The following is a 25,798-nucleotide window of genomic DNA, read 5'->3' as shown; positions in this document are numbered from 1 at the left end:
CAAACCTGTATGTATGCAGGTATCTATATGTACATAGATACACAGCACATTCATAAATCTGATACCATATGTACAGAAATAGGCCTGTACAAATACCAGGCTACATACGTACAAGTCCATATAATTATCCCTGTTCACATGCAAGTCCGTGTATCTTTAAGCAGAGCTCCAAGCAGAGGGATCCCAGCTGCCCCATCTTCAAAGCCTCTCCCTCGGGCTCCTCCTCCCGTGCAGAGCAGCTCTCCTGGACAGCGACAGCAGCTGGGGCATCCGGCAAGCAAAGGGAACACTGAGTGAGTGTGGGGACGTTTCCCTTGGCAGCAGCTGCACTTCCATCAGGGAAGAGGAAATGTCAGAGCCTCCCCAGGAGGGTCAGAAGGAAAAGCAGCCGAGCGGGCCGGGCTGTGGTGAGCTGTTCACTTCTTTCAGGCATCCCAGCTGCTCTGAGGGAACTCCCTCATGTCACGTTATTGAACCACCTCTGCATTTACCAAGACTGTGGCTCCCAAATCAATCAGTATTTATGTCTCCAGCTGCTTGCACCAATGGCAGGGAACGTCCTCTAACAGTGCTGGGGCACAAAGTTACCTTCCACAGGTCCTCTGACAGGGCCTTGTGCTTCCTGGGCTGCTTGTCTTTCTCCTGCTTGTCTTTCTCCTTACCTTCCACTTGGAATTTTTACAGCATTTCTATTTCTTTCCCCTTGATCAGGGCTAAAATGCACGTTTCTCTCCCAAGTTTGACTTTCTTCAGTGATCCTGTCAAGCCTTTTCCCAGAAGCTTTTATCGTGGAATTGAGTGTTAATTTCAGCAATTTTGTTGATTTTATGTGAGATTTATGCAAGTCTCCTGTTCATTAGGGCATCATTTAGAAAGGTACCAAGGGAAGAAGGATATTTCTACATGTCAGTTCACTAGTGGAATATTCACGGATAGAGAGAGTGATTAGCTGAATTTTACATCTACTCGTAACCTGAGAGTGCAACAGGTGATTTGGGGAGAAATTTAAGCCCGATTTCTCCTTCTACCAGTCTGTTTTCAAATGTAAAGTAAATAGAGCAGGGTGAAGAACTTCATAGTGCAGTTTCTGAAGTGCCTTATTAAGGTGCTCTTAAAGTAACCGAGATAAAATCTGGGCACGCATTCCTGATTTCCAGACACTCATTGTCAATTTCATTGACTCTGAAAAGAGCAGAGATGTGCCCATCATACCCGATCAATCAATTTGGGCATGTTTTAGGTTTAGATTCTCTGAGGCTTTAGATTTTTACGTCTCTAGACAATGCTTCCAGGAATCTAAATAGCTTTCAGAAATTAAACTTTTCTCCTTTTTTCCTCAGTCTTTGCACTCATGTGCACCAGAAACATTCAGTGAATGGATTCCACTCTAATCCCTCTCCAAGATGAATCTCCCAGCTGTGTTCACACTGGTGGTTCGTGTGTCTCTTCTGCACAGTGCAATTTTAAAATCTTTGTTCCTTTCTATCTCTGCCTTTCTTTTTCTGTTTTACCTTGCAAATGCATGCAGATGTATCAGAAATGATACATTTCATTTCTAATGCATCACTTCCTGTCTAGTAATTTCATTTTATCCTGTTCCGATGCTATGCTAGCCTTACAGGTTTTATTCTAAGTGGACTCCTGCTTTCATGAATGTGGAAGTTCTATAATGCAATGCTCTCATTCACCTGCTTTCATGAAACCCTTCATTAACATTAGCACAAGTAACTCTGTGGTTCCCTTCTACTTTGTAGAAGACTTGGGAAACTCAAGTCCTGCTCAGCTACAAAAGAACATACATGGTGCTTGGTAATTCCCCAAAGAGCTTAAATTAATGGTTAAACAATTGCAGCTTATTCACTTGACAGAAATTGGGAGAAAAGACATTGCAAATATTGAGGAATGCAGTGCAAGGTTGATGGACATCCCTCAATTATGCAGACAGACTGATCTCACTTGGCAAAATTCCTTCTTTTCCAAAGATTTTCATTTGCTTTGGCTGTACTTTGTACGGCTGCAGATCACATTTCCCTCGATTTAAGGAAGTATCTTGGAAGGTATTCTTGGTGATATATCTTGCTAATTCTGCCCTTGGAGGAATTCCTCAGTTCTGCAGTCCTTATTACATGCCCTGTTCTAAAAGACTTTTATGCTATTTTCCCCCTCTCTGTGTTTTCACACGTGTTCAACAAGTTTTGCTTTGTAAGGATATTAATCACAATATCCCAAAAGATTAAAAAATGCTTAGTTATTTTTTCCCTAAGTATTTACAAAAGAAAAAAAATCTGTATACATGCTGGATGTAAAATGCAAATAGAAATAAACTTGAGAGTTCCCCCAAAAACCTTTAGAAAAAACCCAGGTATTCTATAAAACCCAGAGTATTCATCTACAGAATACAAAAATGGGCACGTCCTAGAAGAGAAAATCTGTGCAATGAGTTCTGCACAGAATTCTATGCTTTCAAGCTTTTTGCCCTTCAGGGGCAGTGCCATTCTCTGAACTGGAATGCTCTGAGCACGTTCTGCTCACCACGGCAGCTTTCTGCTCTCCCCTGGTACAGATCATCCTCCCAGCAAAGGGGGAGTGCAGCCACCACAACTCGCAGCACCTTCCCAGGCAGCAGGAACCTGAAGGACAGAGATGGCTTTCACCAGCTCCTGCGGGTTCTAACAGTGCCACCTCTCGGCTGCTGAAACCCGGAATTTCTGTGTTGCAGTGCGTTAGTTTCCGAGTGAAATGTTCTGTTACCATGCGGTATGTTCAAGTGTTCCCCAAACTATTGCAGTTAGTTTCTCCCCTGTAATATGCCTTCCTACCCAAGTGTCCCTCAAGGAATTCCCTCCCTCCTCACCGGATTTTTCCCTGTCTGTCAAGACAACCCGGCCCCTTGGGCCCATCCATCAGCCCAAACCCTACCCTTTGTTCCAGAAAGTTCCCTGTCCCTCACCCCAAGATCCAATCCCTATCCCAACCCTCTCTCCTCCCCTTGTTCTGATTCGCTGTAGCCCTCAAAACCACACCCCGAGAGTCGCTTATTGGTTACTATACAGCGCCCACCCCCTGTTTTGAAAGATTTTAAAAGCTCATGCAGAAGGGCGCTGGGCATTATTTTAGCATCTGTTCCCCTTGTGGAGGAGTTTCTTCTGCCAACCTTTTCCCCGCCTCTCCTGGTAAATTAGCTGCACTTTACACTGGAGAAGAGCTGTCTCGGCCTCCTTCACTCGGTCCTCCAGGGGTCTCTACTGCTGGGCAGCTGGCCTAGAGGTTCTGGCTCAGGCAAAACCCCAACCTAACCTGTTCCTCATTCTTGCCACTGTCCCTGGAACATCACAGAGCCAGCCAGGGCTCTGGAGGGCAGTGACAGTTACCCACGGCCCTGGCATGTCACATCCCCCAGAGCCACACCTGCCAGGCTACAATCCCCAGCCCTGGTCCCCACTGCGGCCTCAGCGGCTCCTGGGCATCCTCAGCCTGGGTGCAAAGGCAGCCACAGGAGCCTCCCAGGGCGTTCTGGATCCAGGCTGCAGACACCCTAAAGCCGGCACTGAAAGGGACATGGATGGTGACTGCAGCTGGATCTTCAGTGCTCACCAGCCCTGACTGCCCTCTGAATGAAACCAAACCTCACCTGCAGCACCTTGAGCACATTTGCCCTTCTGGCCCATTCTGGAACATGGTGTTCTCACATCATACACCAGCGCCCTTTGCAGGGTGTGACCAGCTCCCAGCTGCTCTGCTGCCCTGGCCTTGCTTTCTGTATTGCTGCAATGAAGTAACGGGTACACTCAGGAGAATCGCAGCACAACATTTGGTTTTCAGGAGCCCTTGCAAAAAATCTCCATTGCTCACTAGTTTTTGCACAGAAAAGGAGGTTCTGACAAATCATAAGGCACTGGCAGGGCTCTGGCATAAGTATTCCGGAGCCACATGATTCCACCCATTGTTGTTGCCAGCTGCTTTGCTGATATTTTAGAGCCAGTTCTGAGCAGGAGCTGCTGCTGACAGGGTAGGAAAATTTGGGGAAATAAAGGTACAGGAGATGAGCAAAAAAAAAAAGAAAACCCAAAACAAACAAACAAACAAACCAACCCCTAAAAAACAAACAAACAAAACCAACAAAAAAACCCCCAAGGGGTGTAACACTTAGAAGTACAGAGCCCAGCAGAAGTCCATGGAGATGGTTCAATAGAAAATGCCACCAGCAGTGAGCAGAGCCCGAGGCTGCTCACTGCCACCACAGGGGCTCCTCAGTCCCCTGCTGCTTTGTGTCTGATCGCTGCTGGGCTCCCTCTGCCCCTTCAGCAGATGCAGCCCTGCCTGCAAAGGGCTCCATGCTCTGGCGTTCCCAGCTCGCTCCAGGCTGCATTCTTAGCAGCACTGAAAGAAGAGGTGAAACAAAGAGCCATTTTCTGTCTTGCCTGCAAACTCTTCTCCTTCAGTGCCACTGCCAGAGATCATCCCTCTGTCAGCTTAGCGTTTTGCCTGCTGCGTCCTCGTCCCTGTTCCTTGCATCAGCTGTTGCACATCGGCGCTCGCTGTCCCACATCATGAACGGAGAGATGTGTCAGAAGAGCAAGGATTGCATTTTCTTGGCTTTTCTAACAGACACAAGAAGCATGGGTCCAATAACTTTGTTGGTGGTTCCTGGTTTCCGTTTAGATACCTATTTCCTGCTTTAATGCAAAAGGCTCTTTTCCCACATGGATGGAATTACTTGTAATGGGCAGTTGCTTCAGGCTGTCAGGCACCATGGGAGTTTTTTCTTGTCTCTGATGAGGATTTGATGAATTTTCCATTGGTCACTTGGTGGAGTCGCCATAGGCTGAGCTCAGCAGCCGACTCTGCTGTCCCCAGGGGATGCATTGAGACGCCAAGTTCCTCAGGGGTGGAATTCGGGGTTGGGCGGGCTCGGAGCGCCCCGAGCCTGGGCCCGTGAGGAGCTGCTGCTGGCGCTGGCTGTGCTCAGCCCGCTGTGCCGAGCAGCCGCGGCCATGGAGACACGGGCGGGAGCTGTGGCCGAGGCCGGCAGGCGGCCCGGGCCGGCTCGCAGCTGCGAGGACGCCGGCAGCCTGTGCGCTGAGGCCGAGGCCGTGGCGGGCGCTTTGCGGGCAGGGCTTTTCCGAGCCGGCCGCCATGTGCTGCCTCCCGTGTGGGCCCGGGGGCGGCAGAGGCAGGCGGGAGCGCGGCGGGGCCGGCAGCGGCGGGCAGAGGCCGCAGAGAGCAGCAGCCCGGCCGGGCCCGCTGCGGAGCGGCACGGAGCTGCCGGGCAGCCCTCGGCCGTGTCTGTGCGCACAGGGCAGGAGCAGAGGCCGGAGCAGAGGCAGGAGCCGCGGCAGGAGCCGGCCACAGCAGCAGCCGCTCGCCTCCGAGGCTCCGGCGCTTCCCGAAGACGAGGGGCCCGGCCCCCAGCACGGCCTGGAGCCCAGCAACGAGAGGAGCCTCCGGCGGCGCAAAGGGCAGCGCAGAGGGCGCAGGTTGAGGAGGAGGACATGAGGCTGGCTCTGGGCCGCGGTGGGGCAGCTCTGCCCTCTGGCCTTCGCCTTGAGACCTTTGCTTCTTTTCCAGGAGCCCTGGTCCCCGTCCTCGGCCAAGGGCCCCATCAGCCCTTTCCAGGGCTGCAGGAAAAGCTCGCTCAGTGACAGAATCACAGAATCAGTGGCTTGGAAGACAGATGCTTTTAAGATGATCGAGTTCAACCCATACCCTAACATGTCAACTAAATCACAGCACCTAGTGCCACATCCAGTCTTTTTTCAAAGGCTTGCAGAAATGGTGAGTCCATCAGCTCCATGGAGGGGTCACACCACAATACTCTGTACCTGTAAGTGCCCGTTGTGAGAGGTGCTGTCTTTAGTGCAAGGCAGAGGTGCAGGCAAATGTGGCCCAGAGTCCAAGTCGTCTGTTGATTGTGATGCCTTCATCTTGCTTGGATTTTTGCCCTGCCAGTGCTCTAGAAATGGTGCTTTCTGTGCCTGGGGTTTCTTCCTTTCAGGAAAATCCAAGGATTCGCATAGGTCCCAGCCTGTGAAAGACACCTTGAGCAGTTGGTGGCAGGAGACAATAACGCACATGGAGTGAGTGATTTTGCAATGACACAGCTGAACTCTGCCAAACTGCCTTGTGATTAGGCACTGCAGTAATTAGGAACTGACATTCCAACAGCCCATTTCTCTGCTCCCTTGGGAGCCAGTTACAGGACACGTTGGGCCACTAACATTTTGCCTTGTCCACTTGGTAACAGTGGTGTCTCAACTATCACCCACAAACCTCTGACCACACTCTCGTCTGCTCTTTCTAGGATTCAGAAGAAGTAATCGTGCCTTAATATTCTGTGGATACACTTTGGGCTATGGGCAGGGCTTTGGGCTTTTAGGGCACTAGCAGATCTCTCCCTGTGTGCAGTTGCCATGTGCAGCACTGCAGGTGGCTAAGGAACTACCAGTAACTTTCCAATGGATTTGCTGGCAGGCAGAATCGATAATTCAGGACTCTGAAGCTGTAGCCCCAAAGAGCAGGGAGGTGCTCTAAGGCACCACCTTTGTTTTAGCAATGGGGAGCGAGTGAGCGCGTCCTTCTTTGAAAGGAAGCGCTGCCCTGTGTGCCTTCCTTCCGGCAGCTGAGGAGGACAAAGTGCCACATGTATTTTGCAGGCTGGCACCAGTGTGTGCTTGTTGTGCCTTTTCCGCACGGCTCTAGCCAAAGCTCCAGCCACAGCTCACACCAGAGGGGAAAGCCCCTCAAGAGCAGCAGAGTCTGCAGGGGCTGTTGACATTTACCTCTCTCCCTGTGGCATTGTTGAGTGCTCTACAAACATCTCCAAAAGTCCTAGAAACAAAAGAGAAGCAGAGAAAGGAGAAGCCATTGAGATCTTGCAGTGAAAGCCAGCCCACACAGGAGATCTGTGCTGTAAATGCCTCAAACCTGCAGGATGCAGAAGGTAGATTATGCATTTTCCTCCCAAGTGCATGCACTGGGCCTGTCCCCGAAGTGCTGGAGTTTAGTGCCTCATCTCTTAAAGACAGCTTCTTCTTTCATCTTGATTAACAGGACAGGCAGCCTTGTAGTGCAGATGGCTGGCACAGAGACTGATTTTGTACAGCCCTTTGAAGAGTTCTCTTGACAAGAAACAAAGCACGGGGAGATTAATTTCCAGGAGAGAAGGACATCTTCCCTACCTTTCAAAGGTTTTTTTTTTTCCTTTGGGGGCACATGGAAAACACCTCGTGCTCTCTATTTGTCCTGTAAGCTGATCTACTTTCAAAGGAGTTCTTATTGACAAAAAGATAGCATTTTCATTATGCTAACAGTAACAGTCATAAAAATGACATCAGCAAGACATGTGAGGCAGAAGGGCTCCTTCAGGATGGAGAAAAACAAACTGCACCAAAAATACCCCACAAAACAACAAAAAACCAAACCAAAACACAACAAAACAAGCCCAATAAAAAATCTGCAACCAAAAAGACAGAACTCCATAGCCAGTCCATTTCACCCAGAGTGCTCTTTCGCTGCTTCAGAGCACAGCACTTCCTCTGGGGAGTTCTAAATGGCCCTGTGGCACCAAACTCAGGAGGAGCACTTGGTACAGCTCTGCTGACACCTGCACACAACACACTGTCCCTCAGACAAGAAACAGCCCAGACGTACCCAGCATCTCCAGGGTACTTCTCCTCAGTCTCCTGTTTTGGAGCAGCCATGCTGCTGGCAGCATTGGAGGTGAACAAACTGCCCGAGCTCAAGTTCCCTGGTTTGACAGTATGGGTTCCTTGAGGTGATGCTGCTGCAGCAGCAGCTTTAGTGCCAGAGCCCGCGTAGGTGTGCTCAACCTGCAGCACTTGTGGTGGGCACTGTTCCTGTGCCTCACTCCTAACTTGGGGTCCTTCACTGCCAGACGTTCTCTGGAAGTCTTCCCAGGCTGCCCAGTGAGATGTCAGCACTTGCAGCTCGAGTGAAACAGAAGAAAGCAGTCAGACACTGCAGCTTATCCCTGTCAGCCAGGAGTCATCGACTGTGAGGAAAGGGAAAGAACAGATTGACAGAGGATACAGACAGCTTGTTTCAGTCTTCCATCTGGATCACCATGTTCCACTGTAAAAACACCTCCAGAAACAAGGAGAGCAGGAACAGGCCAGCAGGAATCTATTTGGATGACTGCTGGCCCAAAGGCCAAACGACAAGTTTCACTGTCCAGGGCAGCAGTTGAGATTCAGCACCATGAAATGTCCCTCAGAGTGACCGTGATACACACTAGAGCAGGATGGTACTCAGAGGCATGGCCCCACTCCCTGCTGCTCTGCACTGAATGGCAAGGAGGGCAGAAACCACCAGTTTGGTGACTGCAGTGACTGCATCCCTCTTTCATTCACTTGGTTTTCTAGAGCCTGAGGGAGGCAGATAGCTTCCTCTCTGATGATTTTCATGTCTTCTTCAAGCCTCTTCTCCTTGATCCTGGCATCAGTTTTCTGCAGCTCTGCCTGCAGGTATTCCTTGATGTTCTGTAAACAAGGGGGGAGAGGACGCCTTGTAGAAAAGGCAAGGCTGCTGTGAGTGCACCACAGCCCACTGAGAATGGCCTCGCCCAGGAGGATTCTCCTGAATGGAGCAAGCGCTAGGGCTGCTCTGACACTCAGGCCTTCGTGCACCAAGGCAACTTTCTGATGTCACTACGACAATGTGATAACCATGCCCAGACATGAGAAAGCAAATGCTCCCTGTTGGTCTGTGAGTTTGTTCAAAGCACTAACCAACCTTCCCTACAGCAAACACAAAATAGCCAGGGAAGTTCTCCTCTGTCACAGAGCAGCACAAATTCCCCTCATGGACCAAATCCCTGTTGTTCAGGGGATCCAAGAGGAACTCCTGGAGTGGCCCAAGCACCTACAGTGTGTACCCCAGCTGAGCACTCAGATGGGACACAAGCAAAGGAAACCAGACGAAGAAAATGACCCAAAGCATTGCACATGTGAGAAACAACCCTTCCTTTAACTTTTTAAAGGTGTTTTAAACCTTAAGAAAGGACTGAATAAGGAAAGATTTCAGTACTGGGAGTTTCCATGATTAGCAGCCACATGCTCATCTACAGAAGGGATGCTCTGCATTTTATACCCTTAGCCCCTCCGAAAGTTTTGTCAGTCAACTCTTTCTCTGCTGTCCATTGGTGGAAATTACTTTCTTGCACCTTGACTGGAGGTCAGGTGTTGTTACACCCTGCCTGCTGGTCACAAGCCAGCCCTCCCCTAATGCCCTGACTACCAAGGCGATTACAAGGGGCTTAAGAAAGAGGAGTATGGGAGGACATACTACAATAACAGCACTTTACATTTTAACATAATACCTATCCACATAATAGCTGTCTCTTAATTGTGAGAGCCAGCTATTCCATTACTCACCTATAGTGCACAGAACCAGGAGAGAAGGCACTGTTGGCATCACAGCTGAAATCCTTCCTACCAAATCTCCCCGCATATTTGCACCTTTCTCGGACATGGCCAGGACTCCTGTGGATGTTCATCTCTGCCTTTCTTCCCCTTTGGAAGCAGTCAAACTGGCAACTCGTGGGGAAACGAAGGGCTTTGTGGGGGCTGCATTGCTCTGCACACACCCAGGCCACCCATGGCACAGTGCTTTGGTGCCTAAAAAGATCAACCAGCTAGAAAAGGTTTCATTTTGACCTTTCTTACCTGCTAACATAAGTTGCCAAAATGAAAGTTACCAAGCAGGGCCTGATCCCTGCTGAGAGCTGAGGGTTAGAAAGGAGGCATTACTTTATTTTTCAGTGCTGGGTGCATAGGGAATCACTTCCCATAGCCCTGCACAGCCAGCAATCTCACCTACCAGTGTGTATCCATGGACCTAAGACATATTCAATACTTTGCTGAAACTCACAGGCTAAACATTACCCCAAATTTATTTTTATATTTCAGTGACTTCTCAGAATTTATTGACATCAGAGTAGGAGTGTCCTGTAGGTCCTTGGTGGTTGTTGCCAGAGGTTCAGGGGAAAATCCATGCACAAAAGAGCCTAAGACGCAACTGGGCTTGCAAAGCAAATTTATTCCATTAGTTTCAGTAGCAAAGAATACATACCAACCCCTGGATTCCCAAAAATCTGCTGAGCAGAAAGAGATGGAGCGTGGTACTCAGCAGAAGGGGCAGGTATGCAGTGCGCTCCCAGGACATGCCCTGGATCAAAACAGTGTGCATCTCATCCTTCTCACCCTTCCAGCTCAGAACCAAGCCTTGTATCTCCTGCTCAGGAGTTGAATTTTCCCAGTTGCAGCATCAGCTCACACATAGCTGGCTGTGACATGATGGCTCATAACTCCCTGCCACCAAGGCTTCCATTATGCTCTGTTCCCCTTTCAAAGCTTGACTGCCCACTGATTGACCAATACATTGATTCTCTTTCAAGGGTCAAGGTCCCACCTGTTGAACAAGACACTTTTCTTCATTTTCCTGTCAACCTGCTCAAACATGGACCAAGTATGGCAGGGCCTGGGACACGACTGTGGTTCCTGACACAGTCATTTGGGAAATATTCCCTTGCTCAAACTCTCCTTTGGTGATCAAGAACCTCCTAAAAACATTTTCTTCTCTTTGAATGCATTCCAGCTACCTTCTTAGCAGGACCACTCTCCTTATTCTCTAGGGCAGGATAGCCACTTGCACACAATAAGCACTGCAGTGGGGGAATACAGGGTTCAGCACTCCTGTTCAAGCTAAAGGAACTCACAAGAATAATCCCTGTTTGTTCCACTTAATGCCTCTCCTTCCTATTCTGGGAACAAAACACGTGTGTTTCATCAATACGCTCTGCAAGTGCTCTTGCTGAGTGAAACCACATTGCTGTGTCAATAAAGCAGCTGGGACTCAGTTTCTTCATGCAGGTGTGGTGGTTTGACCAGGAAGAAGTGGGAATTCTGGGAAGCTGTGGTCAAACCAATGAAGGTTTTGGGTTTGAGACTGGCACCTGGTGTAGCCAGTGGGGTTTGGACACACCTCCGAGAATACACAGGGGTTAAAAAGCAGGGCACTGCCCTTGGCACTCTCTCTTGGGACGTCGCTGCGAAGAGGTCAGATCACCCTCCCCTGTCCAGCCTTGCTGCTGGGCGGGGGGAGGGGCAGCCACGTGGTAGGCCCTGGGCCTGGACAGAGATGGGTGGTGAGGGGGCTTCGAGGATGGAAGGGTGGAAGATCCCAGGGAGTCAGCCCTCGGGCAGCCATTCCCCCCCCAGGAGAGAGAGAGAGAGAGAGAGAGCCGGCGACACCGAATGTGATAGCAGCCGGCCCAGGAGGAGAAGGGGGGAGGAAGAGTGCCCGGCCGGAGCGGCAGCGTGTGGGCAGCGTGTGTGGGAGTGCCGCTCCGGGACAGACAGAGACTGAAAGTTTTAACCCCTTTCTTTCATGATTGGGGCCTTGCAAAAAATGCTAATCCTCCTCGAAGCTGAATAAGGACAGAGATGAGAGATGAGATAAGACAAGGACCTGGCCCGAAGAACGTGGAGATGATTGAATGGGAAGAGATGATTTGGAGTGGCCTGTTGGCTGGACTTTTCTTGTGGCCATGGACTCAGTTGTTCCTGTGACACAGACTGCACTTAGGGGGAAGCAGTGGCTCAAAACCAGGAGGGTTCTTCGTGAGGACCCCCCGGCCCCAGGGGGTTGGAAAAATATGGGGGGGACAGATGTCCCAAAAGCAGAGACTGTGCCTTTTTGGAGTGAGACAAGGCATCCTTGAAAGACAACCCTAAAAGCAGCTCTGGCCATGCGCAGTGGTGAGAGCACTGGGCATGGAAGGAAGATGTCACAAGCGGCAAAAGGACTTTTTCCGGGCGGTGCCGAAGTGACAGGGAAGCACACGAGGTTTCAGTGTGTTTCCACGGGAAGCCTATGGAACAAGAAGGACTCCTTTCCTCTTCATGAACTGCAGTTTGAGTATACTAAAGTGTGGGGCCAAGGCTGGGCAGTTGATGATTTGGGAGAATGTATCGGATTGGGAAAGTCAGGTAGTGGGGAGGGGGAAAGTGGTTTTTGTAAGGTTTTCAATTTTTTTTTTTTTCTTTTCCTTATAGTCTTTCCCTATTTTCCTGTAGTTTAGGTAATAAAGTGTTCTTTATGTTTAAGTTGGAGCCTGTTTTGCTTATTCCTGGTCACATCTCACAGCAGACACCAGGGTGAGGGCATTTTCATGGGGGGCACTGGCTCTTTGCCAGGCTCAAACCATGACAGCAGGGAAAGCCCATTCTTTATTTACGTACCTCATTTTTATACTGTTTTCACAGACCGCGTGTTCAACTCCAGCTGGCTGCTAGTTTCCTTGCCATACAATTTATTGCTTAGAAGGTGTTTTGGTGTGTACATGCTAGGACTCGCTCTTACTCAGGTGGTTAAATTTTTCTTTCATGGATGCTCATGGGACATATTTCTTGTTTATTCCAGATGCAAACAGTTTTCTTAGGACAATAGTTTGTTGTGCTAACTGTATTCTTAGGACTTTTCCCATGGGAAGTTAGCTGGCTGCATGTGGAAGATGTAACAGGCCAGCTGGGAATTTAGCAAAGCAAGGCCTGATTTTATAAGTCCTTTCTTTCCTAATCCCCCTACCTGTGTGCAACACATTGTGACCTTCTTTCAAAAACTAATGAAGAAAACACAGATTTGCCTACTGAGATTATTCTGCTCTCTTCCAAATCAGTTCACTCCTCAAGCAAAACCCTCAGAGATATCCCCGACTCCCTCTCTCCCAGCAGCTCAGCCTGCTCCGGCCTCTGCCAGGGCTCTGCTGGGGCTCCACCCTGCCCAAGGCCGGGCCCGCTGCCACCTCCCAGGCGCTGACAGCTCTGCACCACCGGAGACCTTCCCGAGCACCCTCTCTGATCTTTCTGCTTTCTCATTTGAGCAAGGCTCTCCTGCAGCCAAAGAGATTATTGCATTTAGGGATCCAAATCCAAGTGGCAGGAACCCAAGTGCTCTTGAGTCACAGCTGCAGGCCTGAATCCACACAGGATGTCTGGGCTGCCCCACTCCTCCTTTGGTTTTTCCTGCAAATGCCACTGCCTTTTCTGCCTCAACTAGAAATACCACAGCTGTGCCAAAACCAGCCAGTGGACGATATTCCAAAGGCAGTGTGCTCTGGGTAGGATGAATGAAGAAGGGCCTTCCCCACTTTTGAACCATACAAAAGAAGCCATAAGCATGTTTTAGCACCAGTAGAAAACAACTGCTAATTCAGGAGGAAATGTTGAGTTTTCTGAGGGAGTCAGAAGGGGATCTTTCAAATCATGTTCCAAATGAGTTGATGTTTCAGAAGCTTTATTTAATTACTTTATTTAATTAATCCTGCTCTATAATCCTATTCTAAAAAACCCTTCAAAAATCGTACTCTAGAATCCTGTTTTACAATTCTACTGAAAATTGGCTATGGAGATAACATCTTGACATGATTTGTTCTTGTCTCCTACTTCTTCTGGACTGAGTTGATGAGTGGTGCCAGGATTGATGCTGGCTTGGCTGTTGTTACAAATGGATGCTGTCCACAGGAAAAAAAAAGAAAACAAAACAACAAGGAACAGTGAACCATGACTTTCCAAGCTCAGTGCTTCACAGGCTCAATGAGGTTTCCTCTAGTTCCTAGAAAGACCCAGAAGGTAGAACAGTGGGACCATCTGTTCCCCAGTTGTCATGTGCAGAACCTGGCCATCCCAGGCAAATGTGGCCCAGAGTCCAAGTCATCTGTTGATTGTGATGTCTTCATGTTGCTGGGATTTTTGTCCTGCCAGTGCTCTAGAAATGGTGCTTTCTGTGCCTGGGGTTTCTTCCTTTCAGGAAACTCCAATGACTCACATAGGTCCCTGCTTTGCAAGAGAGGCACTGTGCTGATCTCCAAAGGGAGACAGAGCAGTGTCTGCCTTTCCATGCCCTGCCCCTTGTGTGCTGGATGGCACCTTCCTTCCCAGCAGGGCCAGCCCAGTGGCACCGGGCCCTGCAGTTCCCTCTCTGCCACACAACCTGGCAGTAACCCTGGTGCACTTCCCGTCACATTTTACCTGCAGGAGCTCCCTGGCAGACCAGCGCTGCTCCTCGTCTGTCTGCAGGCAGCAGCTCAGGAAGTCATGCAGGCAAGGCGAGAATCGGTCGGGCTGCTGCAGCCGTGGGGTCCCTACTGTGGCTATCAGTTGTGTAGCCTGGAGAAAAAGGAGACACCAGGCTCCACTTGCTGCTTTCACATCTCTAAATGCTCTCCCACCTCCCTTTGTTTAACCTCTGTTCTTCAGGGGCAGTTTCTGCCCTGGCAGAGACCCAGAGATCATTTCCCTTTACTAACCAGAAACCCAAACCCTGATGCAGCCACAGCTTTTCCACCATCCCGCAGATCTTTCTCTGGAAGGTGATTTCATTGACTGACCTAGTTAGTGGGAGCTACATCAGGAAAAGCACATTTGCTTCTCTGAGGATTCACACCAGCTTGAGAGGCTTTTTGGAAGAGGGACTTTGCTATACTAACTAATTTCCAGGGTTAGTACATGAAAGGCATGTCTGCAGTGCTTGTTGGTCCTTTAAGTGCACGTGCCCTAGCACAAAACTCAACAAGCTTTTTGTGCTGTTCTTGAAAACAATGGGATCTGGAAGGAAAGAAAGGAAATCGATCAGTTAATCCCCAGGTAAGAAAATGAACATTTTCAATCTCAGCTTCAACACAGACAGATTAAGATGCCTGCACAAATGTACAGGGATGAAAATTCCTGCTTGGGCACAAAGGAGCCACCTGCAGCTCTGTCTCTCAGCAGTCTGAAAATTGCAGCTTCCCATTTTGCAGCAAAAGAAAAATTGTCATGGTCAGAAGAAGGAAAGGTGCCATCCCTGTGGTCACCCTCTGCTCATTTGGCTACTCAAGTCAATGCATTAATGGTAGGCCCATGCCAGAAAGAGCCAGGAAACAAATGGGAGGTTTTGTCAGGCTGTCCGCATCACCAGGCTCTGGCTTGGTGACACAGAGAATGTGCCTTTGGCTAGGAGAGAATCACGGTGACCGAGTGTTTCAGCAGCATTGCAGAAGCAGCAGAAGACACTCAGTGGCCTTTAGACTCTCATGCCCACGTTTCAGGCATGTTTCCCAGTGAGAAGAAACTGCACAGGGACTTAGGCTCATCTCTAAAGACCACAGTTTTAGAAACTTTGTTGGGTTTGAGTCTCCTTCGTTCATTTCTGGAAAGATAACAGCAGTTGTCAGATGCTTCTTTTCTGCTCTTAAGGCCATCTCCACAGCCAAAGGACTAGAACCACTTAAAAGCCAAAGGAAAGTGTTGCCTGAGAATAGAGTTTGTTTGGAGTTTGTTTGCATGTGATAAGGCTTGAGTTCCCCCACTGCTGCAACCAAAAGTACAGCAGATGCTGATGTGTTGCAGGCACATTTTTAGGAGGGGTCCTTGGTGGAAGTGGTTCAGGCAGATGGCAATGGGCTTTTGTCCAATGGCACGCAGGACAAGGGACAGGTGAGAAAGACAGTGGGATCAGTGAGTATTTGCTCCTTACCGTGATGGGACTTTGGTTCCAGTAGGGAGGTTCTTGTTCTCTCATTTCAATCCCCACGATTCCGAAAGACCATATGTCCACTTTGGGACCATATGGTTGACCTGTGATGACTTCAGGCGCCAGCCACCAAGGAGTCCCGACTACCGAGCACCGTCTGCTCTGCTCAGGGCTGAGCTGAGTAGAGAGGCCAAAATCACCTGAGGAGAAAGCAAGACACTGTTTCTATTTGAATTCTGTGCAATTAGGAAAGCAAGCCAAAGAATTCCCCAGTAGAAGTGTTTGAAAATGTGCCGTTGAATCTCCTGGCATTGGTGACTTAAAAAATCCCCCCATTTTTTACACTCTCTCCACGGTGGCTTTTTTTGTTTGGAAGCTTTAGACTGTAACTTCCTCCCTCTGGAAGGGACACACACAGAGCAAGGCCACTCCTGACTGCTTGTTCCTTGTCCTACCTCTGTGCGCGTTGCAACTGTGCCCTCAGCTCACAGCGGGTGTCCCTGCACTGCCACCAGCACCATTTAGGGGAGCTGGCTGTCCCTGCAAGCAGCCCCACACCCACATCCCTGGAATGCTGCACCTGACCAAGAATACACTGACCCAGTTTGACAGAACCGTCGGTTCTGAGAAGGATGTTGTCACTTTTCACATCTCTATGGATCACATTGTTTGAGTGAAGAAAATGCAGTCCTTGCAGGCACTGAGAGAGGAAACAGAAAGAGGAGGGCAAAAATGAGTGATTTCATCCCACAGGAAAGGCAACAAAGAATCTAAAAGATTCCCTCTCCCGGGGAATGGGCAGTAATGACAGAACACAGTGCCACTGAGAGGAAGAGCTTGCTGCTCCAACACTTGCAGAGCAGGACCTTTCTGAGGAAAGGCATGTCAGCTTCTGCAAGAGCACAGCACCTGCTGTTGTAGACTGTCCCCTGCAAACCAGCCAGGATGACTGCTGCTGCAGTGCATGTGCTCAGAAGGAAAGAGCCTTTTGGCTGCACTCCTGTCCTTGTATGCTGAGGCCTGAGAGAAACGAGTCTCTGTCTTTTTTCTCTGCTGATCGTTTCAATTCCTACCACCAGCACCTTTGCTTTCACAGGCAAGGAATGCAGTGAAGACAGACTCCAGGCAAACATTTAGAGAGTCAAGGTGGAGAACAGCAAATACAAATATATGAGCCAGAGCGAGAATCTAACAGCAGGAGAGAAGAGTACTGGCACTGAGTACAGGGAGTGCAGGGGCACTGGCAGGCCTTTCACTTGAGATGCTTTTACTTGCCCATAGCATACCAGCAACACAGAACCAAAGGTTGGCACAGGAAATCACTGCAGGTCTGAGCCCCTGTTTCCCAGACAATCCTGCCCAAGGCCTTGGAAACACAGATGGGATTGCTGACCTCCCGACTGATGGCTGCTGCCTCATCTTCATACAGGGAGGTCGTGCTGATGATATCGTTCAGGGTGCCTCTGTCCATGTACTCCTGCACCAGCCAGAGTTCCTCCCCCCAAAAGTAGCTGAAAGAAGGGAACAAGGGTGTGGAGATGAACATGCATGGCTACTTTGCAGTGCAGATGGCTGGCACAGAGACTGATTTAGTACAGTCCTTTGAAGAGTTCTCTTGACAGGAAACAAAGCACGGAGAGATGCATTTCCAGGAGAGGAGGGCATCTTCCCCACCAATCAGCAGTTTGCCAAAAGAATTCCTTTCCATTTGTAAACCAGAGAAACTCAAGCTATAACCAATCCCAAAAGGGGCTTTCAGCAGCAGGACCCTGACCTGTTTATGAGCAGGCTGAGCTCCAAGATGCCCCTCTCCCAGCTAAGGAAGGCTCCAGCCTCTGCCGTCCCTCCAGCCCTCAGGGGCAGGGCAGCGACCACAACAAGGCTGGCAAAGCCCAAGCATGAGCACTGACAGGCACTGATGGGAAGAAGCCACAGCCAGCCTGAGCCCCGTACAAGCTTTTGCCCCCATTCAGGACACAACAGGATGGGCTTTGAGATCAGTCCCACTAAGGTGTGGATCTGTGCCCTTTTTGTCCCAACAGGTTATTGTAGACACAGAATCCACTGGGCTCTCTTCTCAGCCCCACCAGGTCTTATCTGAGAGCACAGCACTGGCAGCTGTGACGGGCAAGAGGCAGATTCATTGGGTTGTGCTGCAGAATCACAAAGGGCTTGATGTGTTTTCCTAGAGACTGGTCTGAGCAAGGCTTGGCCCAATGGCTAGGATTCTAACAGTCATGGGAAAGAGTGGGAATCTGGTGTGGAAAAGCACCATGGATCTGAGGAATATACCATGGCTGGGCTTGAGGCTCTCTGCTGAGAAACGCCTGCAGTACAGTTTTATCTGATCACGCCAGTTGGATGTGTCTCTTGGACACATCTTGATATGCACAAAACTAGAAGATTAAATAAAAGTTGTTATAAATATACTGCTTGTTTCTTTGAGGGCACATGGAAAACACCTCATGGTCTCTATTTGTCCTGTAACCTGATGTACTTTCAAAGGAGTTCTTATTGGCAAAAAGATAGCATTCTCTTATTGACAAAATATAGCATTCTTATGAAAATAAACTGCAGATGTAGTAGTGGTAACAGTAACAATCATAAAAATGAAACAAGCAAGACATGTGAGGCAGAAGGGCTCCTTCAGGATGGAGAAAAACAAACTTCACCAAAAATACCCCACAAAACAACAGAAAAAAAAAAAGCAAAAAGAAAACCAAGCACAAACCCCCACCAAAAAAAAAAAAAAAAACCACCCAAAAAAACCCAACCAAAACAAAAGAAAACAAAAAAAAAAAAAAAACCCAACCAGAAAGACAAAAGTCCAAAGCCACTCCATTTCTGTGAAGTTATTGTTCTCTGATGACTGTTTGGAAGTCAGGAGTCTAAGGAGAATTTCGGAAGATAAAAATTCTGTTCAGTTTGGCCACGAGCACACAGGACTCACCTAGATCATTTGCAAGGTCACAGCCTTCTGCTGATGCAAGAACAATCCCTGCTTCAGCCTTCAGCAGAGAGGGAAGCTCAGGCAAACCCAAGTCAGTCCCAGGTGCCCTCAGAGGCAGCAGGAACACCCAGAGCGCTCTCGCTGCCCCGGAGCGCAGCGCTTCCTCTGGGGAGTCCTAAATGGCCCTGTGGCACCAAACTCAGGAGGAGCACTTGGTACAGCTCTGCTGACACCTGCACACAATACACTGTCCCTCAGACAAGAAACAGCCCAGACGTACCCAGCATCTCCAGGTGCTTCTCCTCAGTCTGCTGTTGCAGGGAGATGAAGGAACTGCCCGAGCTCGAGTTCCCAGGTGTCACAGAAGAGCTTTCTCGAGGTGATGCTGCTGCGGCAGCAGGTTCAGAGCCCATGATGTGCTGGACCTGGAGCATTTCTGGTGGGCACTGTTCCTGTGCCTCACTCCTAACTTGGGGTCCTTCATTGCCAGACATTCTCTGGAAGTCTTTGCAGGCTGCCCGGTGAGATGTCAGCAGTTGCACCTCAAGTCAAACAGAACAAAGCAGTCAGACACTACAGCTTGTCCCTGTCAGCCAGGAGTCACTGACGGTGAGGACAGGGAAAGAACAGATTGACAGAGGATACAGACAGCTTGTTTCAGTCTTCCATCTGATCACCATGTTCCACTGTGGAAACACCTCCAGAAACGAGAGCAGGAACAGGCCAGCAGGAATCTATTTGGATGACTGCTGGCCCAAAGGCCCAGAGGACAAGTTTCGCTGTCCAGGGCAGCAGTTGAGATTCAGCACACCAGGAAATGTCCCTCAGAGTGACTGTGATACACACTAGAGCAGGATGGCACTCAGAGGCAGGGCCCCACTCCCTGCTGCTCTGCACTGAAAGGCAAGGAGGGCAGAAACCACCAGTTTGGTGACTGCAGTGACTGCATCCCTCTTTCATTCACTTGGTTTTCTAGAGCCTGAGGGAGGCAGATAGCTTTCTCTCTGATGATTTTCATGTCTTCCTCAAGCCTCTTCTCCAATGCCTTGATCCTGGCATCAGTTTTCTGCAGCTCTGCCTGCAGGTATTCCTTGATGTTCTGTTACCAAGGAGGAAGAGGATGCCTTGGGAGTGGAGTGGCTGCCATTCTTTCACTCACCTGGTTGTGTTGATCGCCCCTCTGCTGATCAAGATTCTCCTCTTGAATTCTTCCATGTCTTCCTTGTTCCTCCCCTTCACTGCCATGATGGCACTCTGAACTTCGAGCAGCTCTGCTTGTGGCTCTGCCTTGACGTTCTGTGCACACAAATGCAGAGCAAGTGACTGGGAGCTACCACCAGGCTCAGCTTTTTTCCTTTCTTGCAGCCGCAAAATCACATTGATTCAGCTCCTTCTTTCTGCTTCCCTCCCCACATCTGCCCCCATTTCAAACCTCCTGTCCCAGGGCTGATCTGTGCAGATTCCAAGGCTCTGTGCTTCCAGTGCCTGTGGGATTCCTGGCCTCCTCAGTCCCAAGAGCTGTGGTTTATGCCCTTCTTCCTGCCCTTCCCTCTGTGCCCTGGCCAGTCAGGCTTACCTGGCCTTTCTCCTTTCTCCACCTGCTGCCCGAGCTGCCCTTCCTGCTCTCGGGCTGGGAACAGCTCTCCCTGAGTCTGGCATGGCATCTCAGTTGAAGCAGTCTGCTCCTGCTCTCTCTCTAGAAGCACCTGCACAGAAAGCAAGAGAAGATGGGTTTCAGCTTCCCATATGACCTTTGTGGCCAAGACTCAAAGACTGCTGGGCTCACACGTTCCCAAAGCACTGTGCTGCTGCTCTGCTGGGTCATTCTCTGTTTGAGGGGAGGCACAGATTCCAAAGTGACCCTGGCCCTACCATCAGGGGCCATCTGGGAGTGAAGCTGCAAGAGCCTCTCAGGCAGGTGACAGGGAAGATGTGGCATTTCTCAAGGGTCTGGTGAGGGCCTCCCTGTGCTTCTGCCATGTCCTGTTTGTCTTTCAGTAGTGACTGACACCCTGCCCTGTCCCACAGCTCCATCCTGGCTCTGCAGGTGCTTTCTGGATGAGCTCACTCCTTGTCAGAGATGCTTCTGGAGTTCTCTTCAGGCCTGCACCAGCATTCCTGCCTTTCTGACATCCACACTCTTGTTAGAAAAGCTGGTCATTCAGGAGATGAGGATGCGTGCAAAGATCTCTGATGGAGGTCACAGAGCCTCTATGGCCATCTCAGCATACGGAGGAGGACCATGGTGTTTCTTCTCCCTCTTTTGTCAACTGAGAATTCTGAGCAGCAGAAACAGAGACTCTTCTAAGGCCCCATTAATGAAGGCACTTACACAGCCCTGGGGATGCCAGTGAAGGAAACCATGTGTCATGTAATGCATGGCATGTATGACCAGAGTCACCAAACACCACTTAAACATGGAATTGTTCCACCTCTCTAGGAGAGGCGGAAATTTACAGAATTAACTGGAGACTTCAGGGCACAAGAAGCTGGAGGATGAAAACAACTCTGTGGGAAAAAACCACAGAGGGGGAAACATCTCTGCCTGCTCAGAATCGGTCGAGGGAACATGTCTCTAATCCTCTCCTGAGAGGGGTGCTGCTTTAGGTGAGCTTTGCACCTCCAACTGCCTTGGACCAGAGCCTAGAAGACTGAATTATGTAAATGTTACATAGATAAATAGATAGATAGATAGATAGATAGATAGATAGATAGATAGATAGACAGGAAGAAAGACAGAGAGATAGATGCCATTACTATGATCTGTCTTTATTGTCCTCTCTGTGTCTCCCCACATAAACACTTGGTGGCCATTGCCATGATCAGCAGCAATCCTGAGATTGCTTTCCTGTTGCTCAATAAACCACTCTCTTGGAGAATGTGGAGCGTGTAGGTCCTTATGGAATGCAATCAGATCCAGAGCACTGCACAGGGAACTGCACTCTTTGTGCATCTGTGCTCGGGCAAGTTCTTCTCTTGGACACGACCACACTGATGGTGCTGAAGTGCCTGGAATCCAAACTGCAGCCCAGCCCCTCCCAGCTCCTGTGATCTCTGAGGAACAGCTGGAATGCAAAGCATTGATCTCCTGCTCAATTCCCAAACACAACACACACTGATTACCTGGGCTGCAGAAAGGCACGGGCACTGCTAATTTTTAAGGTGATCTGTATGGCCATACTGGCTGGCCTAGAAGCACAACAGCTCCTTTTCTACCAAAGTCCCTGCACAGAATGATGTGTTCTCATGCAAAAATACTGCATTCCCCACAAGTGACACCTTGGAATAAAAACTTCAAGCAGAACCATTCCCAGTGCTGTGTAAGGGCAGGAAATAATTCCGAAAAGAACCTGCGTTGGGAAAAGAGAAAATGAATTGAGTCTTCTCCTCCAAGTAAAGCAAAAAATAACAACAAAAAAGGGAGGGGAAGTCCAGTCCAAAAGTAGATAAATATTTCAATGCATTGCAGAGATGCTGAAAACCCCTCAGGAGCCTCCCATTGTCCAGGCTAAAGCTCCCTCAGCACCTCCTCCCTGGCCTTGTGCTGCACCCCCTTTCCCAGCTCTCCTGTCCTTCTGGGCACAGCCCCTCCATGACTTTCTGCTCCGCAGGGCCCACGAGTGTACACAGCACTCCAGCTGTGGCCGCAGCGCTGCCCAGCACAGGGCCACGCTCACTGCCCTGCTCCTGCTGCCCCACTGCTGCTGGCACAGCCACCATGCCCTTGGCCTTCTTGGCCCCCTGGCCACAAGCTGCCTCTTCTTCAGCTGCTCAAGGCCGCCAGCACCCCTGGCTCCTGTTTTGCGGAGAAGAGAAGAAACCTCACAACTTTATGAAAGTTGTAAAGCTCGGTATGTTTATTTACAGCGCTAGACGCATACGGAGAAAATTCTCCTCAAAAGGCATGCGTGCCTCCGAAGACTTTGAGTCTTCTTTTTATCCCCCTTCCAAATGCACATGCATACAGTTTCACAATAAGTTCATACATATTTATCCCGCATGACATTTAGCACCAGTTCTTCTTTATCAAAGGAATTTCTAGGTCGGGGCCAATTGACCTCGTGGTCTTTTCTGTTTTTCTTTCTCTGTCTCCTTGTTGTCTCGGCATACGAGTTTTTCCTTCAGCTTTGGGCTCACAGACTTTTCACCATTGTTAGACACTTCACCTAATTCAGGATGGGTCCCTACTCTGTCTCATTCCCCCCTTTCCTAGGAAATAAGTAAATTCTTTTACTTAATGAAAACTTTCATGACAATAAGTGTCTTTTAATGCTTCACTTTGTATGTTTGATAAAGAGGTTAGTACAGTCATTCGTTGAAGTATTCTCCAGTTCCAAATTAACAATATAATAGATAATCCTAAGCTTATCCCAACTAATATTAGTTCAACTACAATAGGGTGGCACAACTTATTAAAGATTCCATTTGCAGTTGGTGACCACCCAAAGATCACATCTCACTAGTGATGGTCCATATTTTATTTTATTCTTTGTAGAACTCTGGTTATCTCCTTTGTATCATTTTGGACAGTAATTAAGGTTTTCTTTCCACTTTCTTGGATTTCTTTCAAGACTTCTAATAGGTTTTGGTGCTTAATTAATTGTTTTACCAATGTAAGGTTCATCCCAATAGGGATATGTGGTAGGTAGTCTGTGATACATTGTGTAATTGGCTGTAATCAGCTGGTGGGATGTTACTGGTACCAAATACGAAAAATCACACCCAATAATCTTAACAAAATTACAAATACAGAGATTAGAATGATTTCTACTAGACGGAATAACATCATTGCTATCAATTTGTACAGCAGCACAAGCAGTTCTCAAGCATACACCCCTTTCCAGTATATACGAGCACAGTTTTCTGGTCAGTGACTGGATGAATTTCAAAGTGGCAAATACTCTGTTCAGTGTCTAAACACATCTTGGGCACTAACAGTATTGCTTTCACAAATGAATCCCATTTGTTCTCTAGTAATGCAGGATTCTAAGTTTACTGTCTGCTACTTTTCATTCATCTTTTCATGCCCACACTCAATGTTCTGAAGGATAGAGTATTGTTTCTTCATGGTTTAATCTTAGGGCAATGATGGGATGGATAACATAAACAGTGGCATTACGTATGGTAAGCACAAAGGCAGTGGCCACATTAGAAACAGGATCATAGGTGAAATTCACCATAGTCCACCAGGATTGAAACTTCCTTTCAAAATCAATTGCATTGTCTCACTCAATTTTCCGAATTTCAGCTGGAAAATTACCTTCACCCCTTTCTTATATGATCAGAGCTGCTGTTGCTTGTATCCATAACTGTGCTTGTATACAACTGAAAGCTAAAGACACATTATCTTGAACTATACTAAGTGCTTCTACTATCAACTTGTGTTCTTGGACCTCGGCCTTTTCATACTTCTTTACTTTGGCAGTACCTTTGAAATCTGTCACTGGCTAGTTCTTAATGCTAATAGAGATTACTGTAAAGGCTGCTTCAATTTTGTTAGGCTACCTGCTGCAGCAGCCAGTTTCTTCATCAGTATTTCTGAATCAATTCCATTTAAAACTCCTAATCTTGTCCCTAATATGCCAGTTAGATGTTTGTTATGGGGAACAGGAACTGCTTTCTGTCCATGACCATCCCTTCCTGCCAGAGGGATGTGCTGGGCTCATACTGCAAATTCAGACACATTTCACAAGTGTATCTGACAGAGGTTTAGGTCATACTTGAGGCAGATGTTTGTTCTGAAATGTAGAGACCTCAGGGAATCTAACCTCTCCCTCCAAAGCACCTGATTTCCCAGATGTGTGGCAAGCAGGAATGTCTCTCCTGGTCTACAAAACCTCACCCACCTTGCCCCTAGCTAAGATCAAGCAGTGGACTGTGTTCAGGGCAGAAGATAACAGTATTTGTCAAACAGATGAGAATAAAACTGGCTGAAACATATGGGATTTGGCTAGAAAGATTTCAGGTCCAAGCCTCAAGTAAATAATGGAGGGGAAATCTTGAGAGAAGAGTCTAAATTCATCGCAGTGTCTCAGAAGAAACTGGGATCAGGTTTCTGCTACTTGAAACACTCAGCACATAAGTGATGCTCCAAATCCTACAGCCTGCTGCTGAGCTCTGAGGGAGTCTCTCTCTCTACTTCTTTTAAGCAGAATCTAACTGCCTCAGACTGGGACAGTCACTGATCCAAATCTCAGTAGGAAAAGGGATAGCTCTAAATAAAGAAAATCACCTTCTTTGTTTTGGTTAATTCATCACCTGCAGTTCAGCACCCTTTACCAGCCATTGCCTGGGGGTTCAGCCAACTAGCTTGGAAAATGACTTAAAGAAACTGATTTCTTGGTGCTCCCGGTTTTAGGCACCAGGAGAGCTGGCTCCTTCCTTTCTTGTTCTGCTCCTGAGATATGCCTGTTTCTGTGACCATGTTGTCCAGCCCTCAAAGGAAGTTTTTAGGAAGGAGGAGCAGGCTGGTTGCATTTTTGAGATGTTAATTTGCATTATCAACTCCACACGTTTGAGAGACCATTCTGGATTGAATAATAGGTGTTGTTCAGTCACATTCTTTACTACGTTAGGTTCTAGTTTGGAGTTTGGGTAGAGTCTGAACTAGTATGGGGTGTATAAGGCCCCGCTGTGGTAAAAAGTGCAGTGTCTACTTTGAATTCAAATGAAAGTCTGACAGTAACTCGAGCTCAAAGGCAGGTCACTTCTACAGGCTGTATCAGGGTGAAATGACACCAACAGTCTGATTCACTTAGGTTATCACAGACTTCCTGGTGTTCATATACACCAGGGGAGGTTCAGACACTAATTACATCTGGTCTCTCATAAGCCATCTTATTGATGACCTAGCACTTTACTTGCACTTTACTTTGATTTCTTCTCCTCAGATTCCTTGAAGTGTTCACAGTTCTTGTTCCTGCTATTCTTGCTTTTCACATACTTGATTCTCGTGGATTACTACAGTAGATATGTTTAAATCTTTTATCTCAGAAGGTTTTCCCATGGATCCAGTATACTGATTAAATGCCAGGGACTAAGGCCATTCAGCATTGCTTTGGGTAGAGGTACTCTCTAGTTCTAAAACTTCAGTTATAATTCCATACAAAACAATTCTGTACACTAAAGTATGAGCTACTCCTGACCGCAATATACTCATTTTGCCCGAATAAGTTTTAGTCTCAGTTCATTGTCTCCTGGTGTCACTGTTGAAGGGGCTTCTGGGCCTTCTTCACTCGAGAGTGATGGATCCAGGCATTCTGCTCCTTGATTTTGATTGCAGTGAAGGTGGTGAGAAGTGCTTGCAGTGGTCTCTCC

The sequence above is a fragment of the Zonotrichia albicollis genome, chromosome Z (genome assembly GCF_047830755.1).
Source record: "Zonotrichia albicollis isolate bZonAlb1 chromosome Z, bZonAlb1.hap1, whole genome shotgun sequence".
NCBI classification, from domain to species: domain Eukaryota; kingdom Metazoa; phylum Chordata; class Aves; order Passeriformes; family Passerellidae; genus Zonotrichia; species Zonotrichia albicollis.
This window is presented reverse-complemented; position numbering follows the sequence as displayed.